The following is a 6,632-nucleotide window of genomic DNA, read 5'->3' as shown; positions in this document are numbered from 1 at the left end:
TCCCTAAAAGCTAGAGGACAGAAATGAAGAAAAGTGTGCAAGGGGGTAACTCGTTCAGTGCAGCAGTTACTACCCTTAACAGAAGGCATGGGGATTACTACCCTTAACCAATAGGCCTTAATGCTTTTGACACAACTGCAACATTGCTCTCCTCTTCAACTCTGGGGAGGAAAAAGGAGAATTGGATTCATACAACAACCAACAAGGGCCCCAACTTTTATGGACTGGGGTACTGATAAGCATGGGAGTAACCTGCACAGAGCAGCAGTTACTGCCCTTAACAGAAGACATGAGGATTATTACCCTTAAATAATAAGCTTTGATACTTTTAACACAACTGCAACATCACTCTCCACTTCCACGGTAGGGGGAAAAAAGGGGAATTGGATTTAGACAACAAACAATGAGGGTCCCGCCGTATATGGTCTGGGATACTGATATGTAAACATAAGGGAAAAAGCATAGGACTGCTTCTACGGCCAAGTCCAAAAGCAAAGCATGTCAAGCAGCTTTGTCTGAATTTTCTGGAAGGCTCCTTACCCAGTAAAAATGTTGCTAGCAATAATTGTGTTATGGGTTTGACAGTTGCTTGGGTTTGATAGTAAATATTACTACCCTTATCATATGGCATGGGGATAACTGCACGAAGTGGCAGTTACTATCTTGAAGAGAAACATACGGGTATCCTGCATGGCACAGCAGGTACTACCTTAAGAAGCTTGCTGGCAGACTGGATGGATCATTTGGTCCTTTTCTGCCATCATTACTTTAGTTACTCAATATTTTGTCCTTGCACAATTTTAGACTACGATCCACCCAAGACAGAGCATTTTCCTATATTGGGCTATTATTGTGGAATACCTTACCCCTGGAGATAAGCAGAGAGACAGATATAAAGGGGCAGATTTTCCACAGTGTGCATGCTTCCCAGGGTGCACACATGGATGTGCCGATTTTCTAACATGCACGTGTGCAGGGCTTTTAAAATTCAGGCGAAAGGTGTTTAGGAAAAAAGTAAAGTTATGATATTTTACTGAAACTTTTGTATAATTTTTTATTATGTATGCTTTATCATGTGTGCTTTATTATTATGTTTTATCAAATTTTATGATTTTGAATGTACAATTGTTAACCACCTTGAACCACTTTCAGTGGATGGCGCAGGCTAAAAGTGATGTGTAAATAAAAAAATTACTATGCTACTTTATCTTTTTCTGACAGAAGGAGTCACAGTACCTTCCTGATCTTCCAAGGCAGAGGGGGGTATATCCTACTTAGGTAGGCACAGCATATCAAAAAATACAAAAATACAAACAGCTTTTTCATTTCATTTCTTCTCTTTGCTCTCTAAACAATCATTTCCTGACTTGTTTGGATATTGGAAAGGGTAGGATCTCTTTCTCCTTGTACAGGCTGTGAGAATAAATTGGGGACCACTTCAGCAACTCTTCTTCCTTTCCAAAACTCTAACCAAATAAATTTCACTTCTCCCCTTGCACCAGGATGTGGGGCCTAAAGACTGGGGAGAATCCAAAACTGCAACTCAAGATACCATAAACCAACTCAGAATACCACACTGTTCCACATGTACACCCTGTTTTTATAGTGCACTGTGGACCAATCCAGACAAATCTCTGTGGAGACTGCCTGAAGGGATGGTCTGCAAACTATTGAATCCTAACCAAGGCTTAATCTAGGGACAATTTGGCAGCTAACTCTAGTTGTGTTGTAGAGCAGTCTTAAACTAGTTGGCTAAATTTATCTAGCTAACTTTAAGATATCTGGCTATATTATTCAATGGTAAATGACTAATTAAGGAAACCTTAATGAGTATCAATTTACATAAATCAACAATGAATATTTTTTAATTTTTTATTATTAATGAAACCACACCATATAAGCTATCTAGACAAAAAAAATCTAGACAAAGAAATAGTCCTATAGGAGTCCAAAGGACTGTGCCAAATTATCTTGGTCACTGGATGTGGAAGAGGAATAAAAGATTAAAAGAGGAGAACATTTTGAGGTTATATAAAAAATACGTTCTTATTCAGTGTTCCATGAAGCAATAACTTTTTGGGAAATTATATGAAGAAAAATGTTTATTATACATAAAAGCTGTTTTTGCACTGGTTATTAAATATATATTTATATTCAATGTGTAAATGTTTTTATGGGGTATTGGTATGAATGAGAGGAATGTGTGTGCTAGACAGAATTTTTTTGTCTAGATAGATTTTATGGTGTGGTTTCACTAATAATAAAAAATTAAAAAATATTCATTGTTGATTTATGTAAATTGATACTCATTAAGGTTTCCTTAATTAGTCATTTAGTACAGATACAGGGAACCTATAATACTTGAATTCTTTTCCCCTAGTGCATTATACCGTTGTGGTTACCATATATTATTCAATGGTGCAGTTATATCTCTGAATATCCCTCCAAAGTTAGCCGCATAAATGAATCCATGTTAACTTTGCATACCAGCCAGGTACTAAATACGGACATCCAAGGGGCTGATTTTCAGCCATCAGCTGAGTCACTCAGATTTTGGGCAGCTAATTTAAGCTCATCTGAGTTTAAATCTAGTCAGCTAAAATATGACTGGCCAGCTAAGTCCTTGCAATTTGTTCAGTCCTCAATAAATAAAAAGTTGACTCAAACCGCCACCTAATCCCCTCTATCACTCACCTGAAGTACCAAAAACTGGCATCCCAATCCTTCTTCCCTTCTGCCCACACTAAAAACATTGCCGCCTCCCTCCATTCCCTCTAACTCCAAAGAACTACAATTGTTCAGCCAGAATCATTTTTTAAGGAGCCAGGAGTGAGGAAGGACGGAGGTTTGCTCTCTTCTGCCATGTCATACTTAGGATGTTTTGGAAGATCTGCCTGGGTAAAGGGAGGGTATCCAGAGGACCATTAGATCCCTGCTCTTTGCTTCGGGGATTGGTGGCAGGAAGGAAGAAGGAGGTCCAGCCAGACATCAGACCATTGGTCTTCGCTTGAGCGGAGGAAAATCATGAGAAGGAAAAGGGCATCTGTTACCATCACATTTTAAATACATAGGCCGCCTAGTATGACAGTTTTCATTTGTCGTATTTAGGGCACAAGAGAAGACTCCAAATTGAAGTTCTCTGCTGGCCTATAAAGTTTTGATCAGGTTCTGCACTTACTCTTCACCCTGATCAATGGTAAACTGAAGAAGGCTGCTAGAAGCACCTTATTACGTTTTTTTGGGAAATGCTTGTTGCACAACTGCTTTTATGTGAACAAAGGACGTTACACCAATTAATGCAGAGCTGATAGTGAGAATCACATCATAAATAAAAATTTAAAACATTCACAGCTCATTTCTGTCCCTGATCATTCATGAGTTACTTTGAAGGGTAATTAAATACCATAGTTTAAATACAGGTCAGTAGTCAAGTACAGCATTATTCTTAAACAGAAAAAGCCTAAATGTATGATTCAAAGTCCTTCCTTTGCCATTATATCCTGCTCATTGAAGTGAAAACTATATATCATCTTTTCTGACATTAAAATTCTGTATCGTAAAAACCTGAGATGTTGTTATTTCACTATTTGGCTATTTAAATGCACATTCTCCTTCACTTTCAGGCATGTTGTTGGAGACAATACAGTTAACAGTATCCCTGTAGATTTGTTAAGCTTTTCCTTTTTTATTTCAAATAAAATGAATATTACATTCGTGGCTCCAGAAATGGAATCAGAGAATGCTGGATAAAGCTGACTATTGCAGAACGTTGCTTGGCAACATGTATTGGGACACGAGAAGGCTAACACTGCCTCAGAAGCCCAGACTTGCATCCACAGTGAAGATACATTAAATAGAAAAGAAATGAAAAAGATGCCAGCAATAGTGACCTCAACTAAAACAGTACTAGGACAGTGAATGCCAAGTTGACATTAGATTTGTGATTCGGTTTCAATCTGTCATTCTCTAATAATTCAGGTCTCTGGGAAACTGCTAATGCATTAGCACATAGACCCTTGACTTGATCACATCTGTTACTGTTGCCACTGTGGACAGACCAGGGAGAGAAGATGATGTATGGTTCTTGGCAACCCCAGCCCTTCAAGTTCAAAATGTAACTTTATTTAAACACAGGTGAGTTAATTTTCAAAGGAGTTATGCGCATTAGAGATGTGAATCGTGTGATCGATCGTCTTAACGATCGATTTCGGCTGGGAGGGGGAGGGAATCGGATCGTCGCCGTTTGGGTTTTTTAAATAACGTGAAAATCGTGAAAATCATGTAAATCGAAAACCGGCACACTAAAACATCCCTAAAACCCACCCCGACCCTTTAAAATAAATCCCCCACCCTCCCGAACCCCCCCCCCCCCAAATGCCTTAAATTACCTGGGGTCCAGTGGGGGGGAGGGCGGGAAAACCGGCACACTAAAACAACCCTAAAACCCACCCCGACCCTTTAAAATAAATCCCCCACCCTCCCAAACCCCCCCAAAATGCCTTAAATTACCTGGGGTCCAGAGGAAGGGTCCCGGAGTGATCTTTTACTCTCGGACCTCCGGTGCTTGTAGAAATGGCGCCGGCACTACCTTTGCCTTGTCATATGACAGGTCAAAGGTAGCACCGGCGCCATTTTGTTTTTTGTCCCCCGAGGTCAGGAGCGTAGGAGATCGCTCCCGGACCCCCGCTGGACCCCCAGGAACTTTTGGCCAGCTTGGGGGGCCTCCTGACCCCCACAAGACTTGCCAAAAGTCCAGCGGGGGTCCGGCAACGACTTCCTGCATGCGAATCGTTTTTCCATACGGAAAAACGATTCGCGGCAGGAGATCGCTCCCGGACCCCCGCTGGACCCCCAGGGACTTTTGGCCAGCTTGGGGGGCCTCCTGACCCCCACAAGACTTGCCAAAAGTCCAGCGGGGGTCCGGAACGACCTCCTGCAGTCGAATCGTGTTGTCTACGACCGGCGCCATTTTGCGCCGCCATTTTGCGCAAAATGCAGGAGGTCGTTCCAGACCCCCGCTGGACTTTGGCAAGTCTTGTGGGGGTCAGGAGGGCCCCCCAAGCTGGCCAAAAGTCCCTGGGGGTCCAGCGGGGGTCCGGGAGCGATCTCCTGCCGCAAATCGTTTTTCCGTATGGAAAAACCAAAGGTAGCGCCAGCGCCATTTCTACAAGCACCGGAGGTCCGAGAGTAAAAGATCACACCGGGACCCTTCCTCTGGACCCCAGGTAATTTAAGGCATTTTGGGGGGGTTCGGGAGGGTGGGGGATTTATTTTAAAGGGTCGGGGTGGGTTTTAGGGTTGTTTTAGTGTGCCGGTTTTCCCGCTCTCCCCCTTCCCCTTCCCCTTCCCCCGATTTACGATTTTTTGATGATAAATCGGGGGAATTGTTATTGTATCGCGGCTCTAATGATTTTTGACGATTTAAAATATATCGGACGATATTTTAAATGGTCAAAAAACGATTCACATCCCTAATGCGCATATGGCAATAATTTTAATAGAAGTGCGTGGGCGCCTATACATGTGCCATATTCATGAGCAAACATATACTTGAATTTTAAATCATGTATCCAAGTACATGCATATGATTTAAAATATGCCTACCACGCATATGAGTTCCTAATTTTAAACGGTTACTCAAGCAAACGTAAATCGTTTATCTACTTTAAGAATTTGTTGACTTTAACGAGCAAAGGGAAGCGGATTTTAAATAATATGGGCAGCTGGTACTGATGGACCCTCCTTTCGGCTCCTTACAGTACATAACAGTAATAAATAACACTCACAGACAAAATTGGAGTCAAACAAGGCCGCAGCTTTATTGCTAACATCAAACAAACAAACACGAGAGCCAACTTGTCATCACAAAGGCCCACCCCAAGGAATCATCTGCCACGCCCCAGCATGACGACTCCTTCGCAGACCACCAAACCTGCAAATATCCAGTGGCCTCCTGCCGCTAAACAGGGACCCCCACCATAGCCCCCAGCAAGGGGTCCCCAACCATGTGGCTGAACCCATTCACATGAAACTAAGCCAGAGACAAGAAAGTCCGTCACCTAGCGGATTCCTTGCTCTACTCCCCACCCCCAAAAGAGTAATGGCTCTGGTAAGTCCACCACAGGGAGCGGGCAGGGTGGTTGAATTCGCACGGCCCTTTCACACCCCACAATCAAGCTGCGGCCTAAACAATATGAAAAGCATACTGCAAGGCCTCCTGGATGGAATTAAGGAAGAGATCCTTGCCCACATCAGAAAGGTGAATGCCGTCCCTTCCGTACAGGCCAGGATAGACAACCCAGGACCAGATACGAGGAACCTGAAACCCCCCATGCCTCAACAACCAAGACCCAATCTATTTATTCAATTTGATTCTACTGAGGTCCCAAATCCTTTGATTCAAACAGATAGGCCTTGGAATAATATCAGACCATAGCAAAGTTGTCTCAGGCAGCCAAAGCGACAGCACGGCCAGATCCTTTTGTACTGCATCCAACAGTTGCCGGGAGGACTAGTCCCCCAGGTCATTGCTTCCAAGATGAACGAGCAGAACCTCCGGAGGTGGCCACTTGGACAAGGAAGACCACACAAGAGGGAGTAGCTGGTTCCATCTCATTCCACGGAGACCAAGC

The sequence above is a fragment of the Rhinatrema bivittatum genome, chromosome 8 (genome assembly GCF_901001135.1).
Source record: "Rhinatrema bivittatum chromosome 8, aRhiBiv1.1, whole genome shotgun sequence".
Lineage (NCBI taxonomy): Eukaryota > Metazoa > Chordata > Amphibia > Gymnophiona > Rhinatrematidae > Rhinatrema > Rhinatrema bivittatum.
The sequence above is the reverse complement of the archived record's forward strand: the minus strand, read 5'-3'. Positions refer to the sequence as shown.